Here is a 13,633-nt window from a genome sequence, read left to right as displayed (position 1 = left end):
TTTGAAAAGGCAGGCTTAATCATTTCTTCGCCATGAGGGCACTCCCTGACAAACTCTGGGGGCCAATCTTTCTCGGCTAACAGGATGTCATAGCCTTTTGAGAGGTTATCCCAAAATAGACCCCTTATTTTCCTAGTCTTATCTCCCTCTATACGCAGTGTTATTTCGTATATCTTATGAGGTTCGCTAACTCTGGTGTCTGCAGTTTCTACTTGAATGTATTCATTCGTGTCCACTGTCTCCAGATGACTCATCAGGATCTTGCGAGCTATGCTGATTTCTGCTGCACTGTCTAGCATTGTCTGTGCCCACTCTCCGTTTTTCAGCTGTGTCCTCAGTATTCCCGGCATGTTCGATTACTCTAATACTGGCTACCTTCTTTCTTGGAAATTCTAATTTTTTACTTTGAGCAGGTTCCTTGTCTTTGGACTTGGTGTGCTCTTCCCTTGGATCTGACCGTCCTCTTCTTTCCGATTTCTGCGAAAAAGATCGAGAGGGACGTGTATCATTACTTTGATATCTATCAGGCTTTTTCAAGTTATCCCTATTTCTAAGGTTATATATTTTCTCAGAGGGCTCCCTCTGGGGAGACTGGTGTTCTCGATTTGGAGTTCTTTCTCTCCGTCGAGGAGACCTTCCTCTGCACTGGAAAACTTTTTCTTTGGGAGTGGATTGTTTATTTCCATCCCAGCTCTTTTTAGGAGTGTTTAGATTATTTTTAATAAATCATTTTTCAGGATTTTCAAGTAGTTGGGGTTTTACTGGTTTCCCACCCAAACTATCTCTACGTAATTCTTCATAGCATTTTTCTATGATTCTGGCAAGTTCAATTGGTTGATCTGTTATATCTGTTTCTTTCAATTTCTAGCGGATCGCCACAGATGCTGCTTCTCCTTTTATGTTGGCTTGTATTATAGCTGAGACCTGCTTGAAGTCTTTCAGTAATTTCATACCAAGAGTTAAAGCAGGTTCTGGACCGTTTTCATTCTGATTTTGTTTTAGCACATCTGGTATTACCGCCATGGACGGAACACCATGTGTTTTTGTGTAAATGGAAGCAAAGACTGTGTCCCAAGTGTCGCAGTCCTCCACATGTGGTGCGACCCCCATTGGAAGGCATATAGTCAGAATTCTGTGTTTCTCAAGACGGGTAGTATTCGGGAATACTGCCTCTATTTGAGTTATTTTTGTGCTAGCCAGAATGGAATTTGTTCCCGTTTTGCGGGTGTTTTTCCAAGACATGATTGTATGTTCTGTGGTGTGATTTTATTTGTGTTCCCCTGATGAGGGGTTAGCTGTGGAGTATTAACAGCTGTTTGGACTGTTGCAGTCCGCATTACATATTGGACTAACTGTCTGTGTATTTTAATTAATAATTGTAGCTGTGCTAAAAGTTCTTCTCTTGACATTTTATCATTGTCTGGATGTGGTGTGTAGTTGGCTAGAACCTGCCATGTTGCTCCTGGTCTACCTAGTGGACCGAGCCTGGTAATGTGATCATTATGTTTTAGGGCGCCTTTAAACCAGAGCAGGTGCTCTTGGTATTTTAATGGGATTTCAATCTCCTCGAAAGGAGGGTATTCTTCCGGTGGTTCCTCTATTTTGTAATAGTGGAACTCGTGTGTTGTAGCGTTTGCAGCTGGAAAGTTTATCCATGAATAGAATACCACTGTCTGCCGATATTCATGTGCCTCTATCACGAAAATGACTGTACCACCTCGTGCTGTCAGTCCGTTTTCTATAAGTTTTAAAGTTATAGTTTTTCTTATGTTGACCGGAATGAGGATTGCATACGGTTCATTAATCCCTGTAACATTGAAACCTGGTTGATTCGCATCTACTGCGACCTCATTGGTTCCGTTGTTATCGCCATTATTTAACATTGTTTTAATGAAAGTTTGCAGAGCAGGTTTCCAAGGAAACAAAAGATTAGGTGCACAATATTTTGGAACACTGTATCCTTCAACGTTGACTAAACCAGAAATCCTACATAGGAATATCTTCCTACTAAGTTCCGGCGGATTTTAACCTTTCACCCACTCCAGACGTCTCTTGGAGTATTTACGGGAGAAAGGGTCTGTGTGAAAAAGCACGACTGAGTTACTCTAACGTTTTGCGTTAGTTTTATCGCCTTACCAAACGTTGGGCGCTATGTAGTGTATTTCCTATTTTCCCTATAGGCCCTGCGCATTGGAATAACATAAACAGTAGTGTAGACGTAGGACTGAGGTCTTCTAGGTCTCCACTGACTATGTTAGACTTAATTTAGGTTTGCGCCAGCTAGCTCAGAGGTCACTGGAAACTTTCTTGACTGAATAGGAAGTGATCCGCTTCCCTGGCTCAGACAAGAAGGGAATCAGCTTCCGACAACCGCATAAACATGACAACTTTGCTCCCCAGAATAAGAGCCAATCTCTAGAGTCGTGTGAAACAATAGACAGCTATTTCACTCAGTCAGTTGTGCAGAGTTAATTTCACCAGGGTGCAGAGAATAGAGAGACGGGCGTTTTCAATAAAAGATATTATTTATTGAGCAGTCTTCCTTCTCATGCAAGAGAAATTAATTGCCACAATTGCAAGACTTGTTATAATGAAAAGTGCGTACAGTAAAAGGAGTATTACGAAATAATACTTTAAAAGCATTGATATGGTTTCTTAGCCATAAGATAGTTAAAATAAATAAGATATATACATTCATATATACATTGGCTAACGATCTCAACTTGTGCTTCTAACTACGCCTACCCCGGTGTACCTGACCTAAGCCTAATACGTGGGAGAGAGTAAGTAAGTAGGAGTTTAAGTTAAGTTGGTTTTGCCAAGAGTTTGATTCAAGAATTCTCTCTAAGGGTTTAGTCAGCACCATACCTCTGGAATAGAATGTAGGATGTCTGGTATCTCCCTCTCAGGACCCGATATCCCAGTCACCCACAAGGGTAGGCTGGAAACGCCGGAGCTGGATTTTCTCGGCAGGAGAATAGACAGCGTCTTTCTCAGCGTGTCAAAGAGGAGGGGCAGCGTCCGTGGGCTTCTCGCATCTGCTGGGCTTTCTGCAAGGGGACAGCTGTTCTGCTGCAGTATTCACCACCACCGTGTGTTTGCTTAAGGCAACGTTGGTATATTTATACCTGAAAGGTGCCGAGTTTGATGTAAGTTTTGGACATAAGACGTCAATAAAGATGTCACTAAGAACTGGTCGTTCTTACAGTGCTCGCAGGAGTTCTATTACTAATCAAAACAAAGCAAGCGGGCTTTCCCAGGTTGCTGGGGGTTTGGTGTGTCGAAAGAACTTGGTGTGTTCTCTAGGAATCTAAGGAAGTGGCTTCTGCTGTGTCATGGACTGCAGAGGTGAGTTACTGAAATATGGCTCTGATTATTATGCCATTATAGGGATATTTATTGATTATAGCCGTATAGGGGCATAAGGTCACAATATTGATTGGGTTCCTAGATAAAACACATTACTAGTAATAGGGCCCTTAGTGAAACTGTTCTTTGTAGTTTGATTTTGTTTTAGTGTATAGTGTTTAGTGTAGTATGTGTTAGTTAATTTGCGGTATTGGGGTAGGCCTCATTGTAAAATGTAATGTTTATTTGTTTTTTATATATGTAGTGTTTGTGTTTTACATTGATGCCAATACTTTTTCAGTGAGCTTTGATTCATACAAGGGTTGTGTTTTTTAGTGGGTTAATATGGTTTTCCTCTGCGGGTTTTTAGTTCAGATGTGGGACTTTATTTTTAACCTGGATGCATTTTTACGTTTTTATGTTATTTTATATTTTTGGAGTCTTGGATGGATTACCTGGACTATTGTAGTAACATTGGATGTTTTTATGTTATGTTCCTCTGGTTTACTTGTTCATTTGTGGGGCCTCCTGTTTACTGCTGTATTTGGTGATTGTAAATTTTTTGATCATCATTTTACTGCCCAAGCCTTCAGCTAAGAAATGAAAAGTGTCATTTTATTTACCTATTTTTGTGATTGGGTGACCACATTATTTTTACACTACCTATGTATGTTGTCTATTTGTATGATTTTTATGATATTATCATATTTTTATAGGCAATAGAAAAGTGATTATTAAAAATATTGTTCACCATATAGCATTGCATATTTATTACTTTTTAAATATTTATAATAACAGAATAAATAGCAGTCGGAAACTTTGTCTATTGAATTACGTTTTTTATTCAGGTTTACATTTTGCATTTACTTTCATACTATTTGGAAACAAATATTGATAAAGTATGACTGTTTGTGCTTTATGGAGGTAAAATGGCGTTGTTGCTTACTGTGTTTTTCTTAAAGTAGGGTTCTTGCTATTGAGACTAAATATGTTAGACCTGGGTAATTAGCTGATATTCTTACTTTGCATACCAGTTTGTTTTGTTTATCTGCATAGTTTTGTTTGAATTGAGTTACAGGTTGTTCCATTCTTAGTTCCAGGCAGCTTTATTCTTTTTTAAGTATTTCCAGGAATTGGTAGAGTGTAGGGTGTCTGCTTCCAAGTATTCCTTGGAAGTAACTGTGTCACCCTTCCACTGAGTTATTTGTGTTTTGCTTATTGAGACATTGAACTGTCATAGACATTCCCCTAAGGAATGTGATGATTCGGTTGGTGTCTGTGGCACGTTCGGTGCAAGCGAACAACCCAAATATCCTCAAAATAATCCATTAGTGGAGATAGTTTAGTTTTATGTTGTGTTTATTAACTTCTGTTAAGGCCTGTGTGCAAATTCTGGGTTAGCTGCATATTCTATATTCAGGGTGGATTTTTTAGGTGCCTCCGTAGACTCTGATTAAAGTGAAAGTAGCATTGATCAATTTCAGTGTGAGAGTAGATTTTAAGTATGGAAGAAATCATTGCCTGTTCAAAACCTATAATGATTTTTTTTATGTGTTATAGTTAGTTAATAATAGACCTTTCTTTTTATTAGAAGGTGTCTTTTTTACTTCATATGTCTTAAGTGCTACTGGTATTTCCCTGACCATTCTATGTGTTTTGTTAATACATTTCTGGGGGATTGGTATACCAAGGAGTTGGCCTTTTCCTTGTTCAGGACAGCTTAATATACAATTTTTAAATATTTTTCTTCTTGGCTCTTGTGACCTCGTACTAGCCTTTTTTAGTCCTGTAAAATATTTCTGACTTCTATTTAAGTAATATTAGGGGGGTCCTTATTTTTCCTAATACTTTCTACTATTTAATTTTTAGTCGTAGGCCTGGGCTGTAATGCAATTGTGTAATATTTATTTTATTTCAAGTGTATTTTCTTTCTGTAAGTGTTCTTCTTACAATATGTATATAGTTTATAAATTAATAACAGCTTCACTTTATGGGATTTGATATATTGTGCTGTTTTCAGCATTTTGTTTGAGAGTTTTAGAGTATAGAAAATATATGTTAATTTAAAAAAGATACATGATATATTTAATTTAATATTATTTAATTTCAGCTCCACATCTTAACTTACATTCACTTTTTCGTATGTTGAAGTCTCATGTTTACTTTTATTTTAGTTTTGTGTTTTGGTTACAATACTTACTTTAGAGTGGTCTTTTTTTGGATTTCAATTAGTTTTCAATTTGTATTAGCGTTTTTTTCTTCTTGTAGAGGATGCACCTGTATTTTGGAGAAATAAATATGAAGCGGAGCACACTTTGAATTACTTGTTATCTTAAGCTTGTTTTAAATATTTATTAGATTTGTTAACTTTTATTTATTGTATTTATTTAGTTTGTAGTAATTAGGGCCTGATCACGAGTTTGGTGGTCCTACAGCAGAAGGTGCAACACAGCATCCGCTGTAGGACCGCCAAAGTTGTGGTGTGACCGCCCGCCAGATTAGGAGCTACATTCTGGTCTGGAGGTTGGTCCTGTGGTGGTCTGACTGTGGCAGTCAGCGAGGCTCATAGAAGAGCCTATCATGCAGACCGCCGCATTCAGCGCACTGACTGCACCTTCCTTCATGGTGTGGCAAATATGCCACAACATGCAGGAAGGGTGATGAAAATCCAGGGGGGCACTACATGTGCCCCCCTGCATACGTCCCAGGACCAAATCTGGCAGGGGGTCCTGAAGTGCCCCCTTTGTTGCCATTCTGCCACCCTTTTAATGCCAGATTATTTGCCATGGAAAGGGCAGCAAAATGGCAACTCGGAATATGCTCGGTGGTGTCGGCTGCGACACTGCCAGCATATTCCTGCCGGTGAACGACTGCCAGCCCAGCAGGATCCTTGATCCTGGCAGTGCCGGCAGTCTAATGGCATACGGACTGCCGCAGTCGTAATACTGTGGTTTGTCCTGCAGTGTGGCGCTAGTGGGACCTCCACCACGGGTTCAGCAGTCCACGTAATCAGGCCCTAAGTTGTTTGTTGAAATGTTAAAGTTGTGTTTTGAAGGTCTACAATCCTGCAGAGTGACAGGGTGCTTCTGTAATTGTTCTTCAGGGAGTATTTTCTTGTGCATTTATGTGATCCTTTTATGAAGTCTTTCAACTGGAAAAGTGTTCCATTTGTGAACTATTTTTAATCTTCATTTGACTTGTTGGATAGAGACTAGTCTGTTTTTTTCCCACCAATTATGGTAAAAGCCAGTTAGTGTTTTTGTTATATATTAAATGTATATTCAGTTTATTCTGACTTATTTTTAGGATTATATATTTTTAATGTAATGTTCTTTGCTTTCTTTGGATTATGTCCATTTTCCAGTGTTTGATATTTTGTTTCTCATTATTTGTTTATGTTTCCTTAGTTTTAATGCATATCTGATATTTATTTTGTATTTTTGTTTACAATATTGTTGTATTGTAAATGTGTTATCTGCAGTATTTTTGTAATCAATATTTGTGTCTTGACTTTACGTAAAGATCACAGTATTTATGTTTGCAATATCTGTTTTGTGATACTAGTGTATGTTGATATTGGTTTTCTTAATTCAGTGTCATAATATTATTTTTCATATGAAAGTTATCAAAGGTTGCATTGAATGCAATCAGCACTGTAGAAGGGTATTACATAACCCAGAGTTTGCTTTACAGCTGCCATATCAACTTTATTTATATTGCATGTCAGGACAAATATAATGTTTCATTCCAGAACTGAGAGTGGGAAATAGAGAGACTGGCAGCAAGTGTCTAAGATATAATATAAGATGTCAGTGTCAATACTACAGTCACAATAAAAGTTGTCATGTGTCTTTAGATTTCAACACTCCTGCAGTGTGTTTTATGCCCAGCTGTGCAGCAAGGTAGTGAGACAATATCCTATGTTTCCTCTCTTTCATGTTATATTCTCTTTCCCCTGATATAATTATAACTTAAATGTTGTTATTGTCAGGTTCACTGCGGGCTCAGAGAAATATGAAAGCTTACAACACTGCCATTGGATCTGAATTGAAAGATTAGTGCACCCTTTTGCCCTTCCCAGGTGTAAATTCCCAAGTGTTTCCAATGTGAGAATACACCTAAACGAGGGTACACCAGCCCAGAAATTAACACACAAACATACCCATCACCTAACATTTAATTAGGTAAATTCCATCATGCCAGTATAATTCCTGTAGTTGCAGGTTCTATTTGTGAAAGCAACAATATGATAATAATTGTTCTGTCAGTCCTAAAGCTGTGAGTTAGGATTGGCATTCTGATCTCCCAAATACATGTATTTGGTACTCAAGCCATTATTCAATGAACAGTTAGTCTTGTGATTTGGCACTGATTGACATCAGCATATTGGTGACAGATTATACCTGAGTTCTTAAGGATGACTCTGAGAGGTGCCAGGTAAAGCGTGTAATGCCTCAGGTCGCTGTGTCTCACACATGCACAGACGTCATTCAGGAGGCACTGGTTGATCCTTTCACTTCCCTTTCACTGCTGGAAAGTCTGTCTTGATGTGCATGTGCCTGCTGAGCACCGTGGATATGGATTTGTTTCAAGGTAAGGACCGAGGGGCTTGAGATGGTGTTTAATGACTGCACCTTTCAGAAATTACAAAATAAATCCCATATTAGGAAACTGCAGAAAGCAATACATACCATTAAGAGCTAACTAAGCCCTGTGAGACTGGCTGCTTATTGTCACATTAATGCAACTGTGCAGAATTCTGCATAGTGCAACTCTGCTAACTCCGCCCACCACTACTCCTGTACCGAAAATTAAAGAGCTCTAACTTAAGTCTGGCATTATAGGAGACAGTCCGGGTGAAGATGGTAACTATTGTCCAGTCTGCATCAGCAAGTGGAGTGTGCAAGTCTATGTCCCACTCAAGCCACAACATCAGAGTGCATGGCCTTATATCACAACGTGATTAGGTGCTGGCCCATGCCGCAGGTCAGTAGGACCCTCAAAGTCTGTGAGGATGGTGTAGAAGCTGGGAAGGACACCAGGCTTCCCTGGATATATTCACCAATCCTTCACGGTGTAAAAAATGACTGGGCCCAAGGGAAAAAGTAATGCATTTCTCCCCAAATAGGATGGAATTCTCAGTTGGGCACAGGTTCCCCAGGAGTTCACATCCACCATTTGGCCACATTTGAAAGGACATATTACCCATCATTTGTCATACAGGTTTCAGGATCCAAAGTGGGAGTTGGTATGTTTTAGCACAGTATGGACAAATGTATGCCAGTGTGTTGTTGTATCGCTGAATATCTGAAGGAATTGCTTAAGGAGTCCTTTGCCCTCTATTAAGAGTTTAGCCAAGAGATCAATCTCTATTCTACCAGCCAGTAAGTGATTTTCCCAATTGTCGGTGGGGTCAAGCAAACGAGCCATGTGCTGTAGTTGGGGGGCAAAATAATAAAAAATCAGGTTGTGGGGTGTCCATACCTCCCTCGTTGTATTGTCTAGTCAATGTCACCAGGGCCCCCTACTACGCCCTCCCACCCAAAAAAGAGATAAAATGATGGAGTCTAATTGCCGGAAACCCCAAGATGGTATCAGGGACAAGGAATTCAGTAGAACGTACAGGCATCAAGAGAACAGAACCATCTTCGATATAGCCAATTGGCCCATTAATAAGAGCAGTAATGTGTTTCCAAAAGAGGAAAGATGACTTAAGCCCCTCATTTACATGGTCAACATTCATCTGAAGCTGATGCTTCCGGGTGTGCAAGACTTTTATCCCCAAGTATGAAACTGTTCCATCTCCCATCTTAGGCCCAAGGCTGGTAGCAGCTCGATTGGCATCCTGGAAAGGGTAGGAGGTAGGAGGGAGAACACCAGTGAAATTGCCCTATTTAGTCCTAGCCCTAATATTTTCCTGAATTCCTCCAGCAAGTGAATCAGCTCAGGGACTGCATCACGGAGAGAATAGAACAGATAATTGACCTTGATTTGCTGCACAAGATGCAGAGAGACACAACGTTCTAGCACTTTTCCTAGGAAGTGTGGATCAGAGAGTCAACACAAATTACTGAGAGATTTTATTGTCATTGCTTCTTTAAAAAGGGGAAGAACTACACCAATTGTGAGGTATTAAGTGAACTTACGTTGTGAGAGAGAAGAGATAATTAGCAAGGGCATGTAGGGCATGATCCAAGCACCTTACAAGGCACTGAGCCAATGAAATGATTTGCAGATTTCACATTAAGAATAGTGTGGAGTGGATAATTTTTGGTTGCATCCGTAAAGTTGGATCAACTCCGCTGAGCTTTTCGGATAACGGTGGAAATATCTATAGCATCTGTTATAGAAGGAAGAGAACACTCACTAAACTTTTACATCGAAGTGCAAAATTGTGATTTTATGAGGTCAAAGAGGGTTTTGAATGGATGACGTATTTGCATCTTGCTGGGACTGTGACAGTGACATTTTCAAGGCTCATAGATGCGAAAGATCTTAAGTCTCAGTAGTAAAATCCAAAATGTTCAGTAGACGTGACGAAACACGTGTTGGCTGTTTTCTGTAGAAATACATGTTTAACTTTTGATTGTACTGAAGATCATAAAAGTTCTGATGCAAGATAATAAACTGTACTACTGTTATGAAAAACAAGTCCTTAAAGTTTAGACGTTATACTAATTTGTAATACTGTTGCAATGCTTTGGTTTTACTCTATAACAGTTGTACACATTCTGGTTTTTACGATCCAGTGTGTAAACCACACCTTGGGTAGTATGGTGTATCTAACCTAATAGCACCATTCTCTTTTTCAAGCAATTGTGTTAACCATACTATACCCACAACAAACACAGGTATGCTACGAAGTGAGAATTATAACCCACTACTGCCTATTATTCTGTTTATATTTTTGCAGTTATTCCTGGGTGCCATGAAGTGTGATTGGTTGGAAACTGAGGCAGATTGCCTCCATCTATTTGCCATACTTCTGAGTTATTACTCCCTCACATTTATTCTTGGAAAACCATAGATCAAATGGCTATGACATCTTCTTTTTCTGTCTGAGAGAGTTAAAATTGTTGTGCAAGATACTCATGTAGTGAATATAGTTATGCACTGAGGATGACATCTTAGTTGAGGCAGAGAAAGGGAAGATTGTGCATTGAGCATTGCCATAGAGGACAAGAGGTCAATTTAAATATTGCGATTGTCCAGAAAACATACAGACTCCTTTTAGGTTGGCCAAAAGCTCTAAAGTGAGTGAATGACATGCTGTGTGAGAGGAATCATCATGTCATCAAGTGGTCAGACCAGTCAACTGGTATGGCAATCAGTAATTGATACTTAGACGTTCTTTACTAGTCATCCTCTAAAGGTGAATACCCCATAGATGATTTAGGGCTCCAGAAACCAGTACCTCTGGTGACCATTGAGGATGGTCCCCCATCAAGCAGAATGTGGAGCAGCGGAAGAACAAAAGAAAGGATGGTCCAGAACTGAATCAGTCCAACAACTCCACCCAGGACAGGAGTCTGCATAATCCATGCAATGCATGTTTGATGAGGTCCGAGAGCTCCAAAATCCACAAGTTGTCTACACATGTAATCACAGTAATTTCTACCTGTACACACCCTTAACTAATGTTTGTGTGTGTTAGCGTTTATAGAGAAATGTGAGCAAGATTATTATGGGTAATACTATCAGTGATGTCTCTACTTGATGCAGCTCTTAAACCAATCATTAGTTAATGCTACATATCTGGATTTATGGAAACAAGCAGTGGGATCCCCACTGGCGTAAAATCAGGCATAAATGTCTCCATCCTTTCAAATTACTGACCAATTTCAATGTATAATTCTCCCCAATAGACAGGATTGGAAAAACATGGGGATTTACCATCTGCTCTTATGCGGATGATAGAAAGTTGATGATAGCAATAGGGGAATCCTGGTAGATAGTGCACTATCTATGCAAGATCAAGTAAAGGCAACGTGCGGCAGGTGCTTTGCCATGCTAAGATTGCTAAGGAGACTTTTGAAGTGGATCCTGGACAATTGGAGGAAAACCATAGTTCAGGCTTGTCATATGGATACTTCATTACATATATTGCGTTAAGTTAGCATGAGTGTATTACATGTTTAAACAGCCGGTTTGCCTTCGGCTTCAGTTTTGCACACGACACATACTTGTTGTTGTAGCTTTCACCCTAGAAGCGGTGAGGTGGTTTATTTGAGAATAATATGTTATTTCTATGCTATCAGCTTTGCCTGGTACACTTGGTACAACTGTCTGCACACTGAGAGCTGCACACTCTAAGATTAACCTAACACAAGGTTGCTGGGAGGCCTGATCCTCGCACCACATTAGACATAACACAAATAATGTTGATGCCAACATTTTGGGCTCTACGCGGGTTTAAGATAGAGTTACACGGAATGAACGTAGACACTTGGTGCTGCGCATGAAGAGAGCTGGTAGCTGTTGATGTGATCTGCTCCTACTGACATTGAGAGGTATGGGGCCGCCCTGCTAAAGCCCGAATGAGACCTTCATATATATAAAATAATATGCTAGATAGGGTGCGCGAAATATAGGTGCTATCGATTTCTATAGAACTTGCATTATAACATGCTAGCACCTTTTGCTTACTATGGATTAGTGACTATGCTGCTGACTCTGATTTTTATAATCTGCATTTTGGTATTATACAAGATACTGCGTTTGAGAACTTTGCATTGAATAATAAATATTTCAAACTTGCACTTGTGTTCTTTGACTCTCAGTTTTGGTTTGAAATGATTATATAACGAAAGAGTGTTCATGTGTTCCACGATTCCTGAGGTATTCTAAAGATCATGTTCTGGTTTGTCTAAGACATGGATCATTCCATAATGATCCATGAGACACTGTAGCTAGCTAGGTAAGGGGATTTCTGACACTGAGATGAGTTTTGGATCATCCTAGCTCACTGAGGTTCTAGATCTCTATGCACAGTTCTGTGGGAGAACGGAAACCCTGCTACATGGCGCCCAACGGATTGGTTGGCCTTATTTCATGACACTCGAGTAGTATATCATTCATACCTTGACACCTTCATTCCCGTTTCCGGTAAACGGTGGTGTCGGAAAACCTACCTATTTTTGGAATAGGTCTTTTCAAGCTTGAATTCTTCTGTAAACGGTTTCTTTGAATTACTACCCAGTTGTGCTACAAAGTGTTCTTTGTCTTTTTTCACTTCCTGTGCTAACATGGCCGTGGACATAGCGCAGCATAGCCGCGTCGCGGTTCGCGACCACTTGCGGGCATATAATGTCCCTGCGGAAGGTTTGGCTGTGGTTCTAGTGGTGAGTGCGGAACATGCGTACCCGTACGAATTGTTTTATTCCTGGGTGACGTTTCCGGAAGTAGACGCTAATTCGGGTGTCTACCATTCATACACTGCCTCGGCTGTTCCGGCGACTTATGCTCCGTACAGGGCACTGGAAGTACCTATAGATGTTTGGCAGCACGGAGTTTGGTTTGGTGGCGTCCTACCCCACTCTTTAACGGCTCCGAGGTTAGGTCCGTTGTCCATTCCGGGCACAAACTGGCCCGCCTTGGGTGGATTTACTCCTCATCCTAATCGCGCCACTTGTAATGTGGGTGATCTGCGGCGTCTGCATGATGTCGCGGTTGACGTGATTAGAGCGCTTGTTCATTACATTGGTCGTAATATTCATGGCGCAGCCCCCGCAGGTGCGCAGCTTCGAGCGGAACAGGCTGGTTTGAAAATCAGTCCTGTCTTGGTGAATTCCGTAATGGGCAGAAAGCCAGAGAATAAGGATGATTTTCCTTACTGGCTTGCCGAGAAATTCGACCAGCTGGAGGCTGTGTTTCCTAATACGACTCCGGGTGAAAAACACCGGATTCTTACGCTTAGTTTACCGAAGGATTTAGCCCCTGAACTTGCTGACTGTGAAACATGGGGTAAGACATTCGCAGCGGTTTACTCGAGGTGCTATGGCACCCCGTCTGTGTCTAACCTGTCTGCGGTCCTTAAACGTGTACAAGACGATCACGGACCGGAGTCGGCGGTTGAATTGGGTATGCGCCTGAGCGGCTCGTTTGAGACAGTTTGCGGTCTTATCCTTGCGAATGTCAAGGGGGATGCAGTGAACTTTCAGGTGGCCAATGCTCTGGCGTTAATTCCTGAAGCCGAGAAACCCCGTCAGTTGGCAAAGATAATTGTGGCGGCTTATAAAACGGTTGGCCGCACTTCTAAGGGTTTAAAAGCTTTTCCTGAAAAGGA

This window comes from Lissotriton vulgaris, chromosome 3_1 (assembly GCF_964263255.1).
Source record: "Lissotriton vulgaris chromosome 3_1, aLisVul1.2, whole genome shotgun sequence".
Lineage (NCBI taxonomy): Eukaryota > Metazoa > Chordata > Amphibia > Caudata > Salamandridae > Lissotriton > Lissotriton vulgaris.
The sequence above is the reverse complement of the archived record's forward strand: the minus strand, read 5'-3'. Positions refer to the sequence as shown.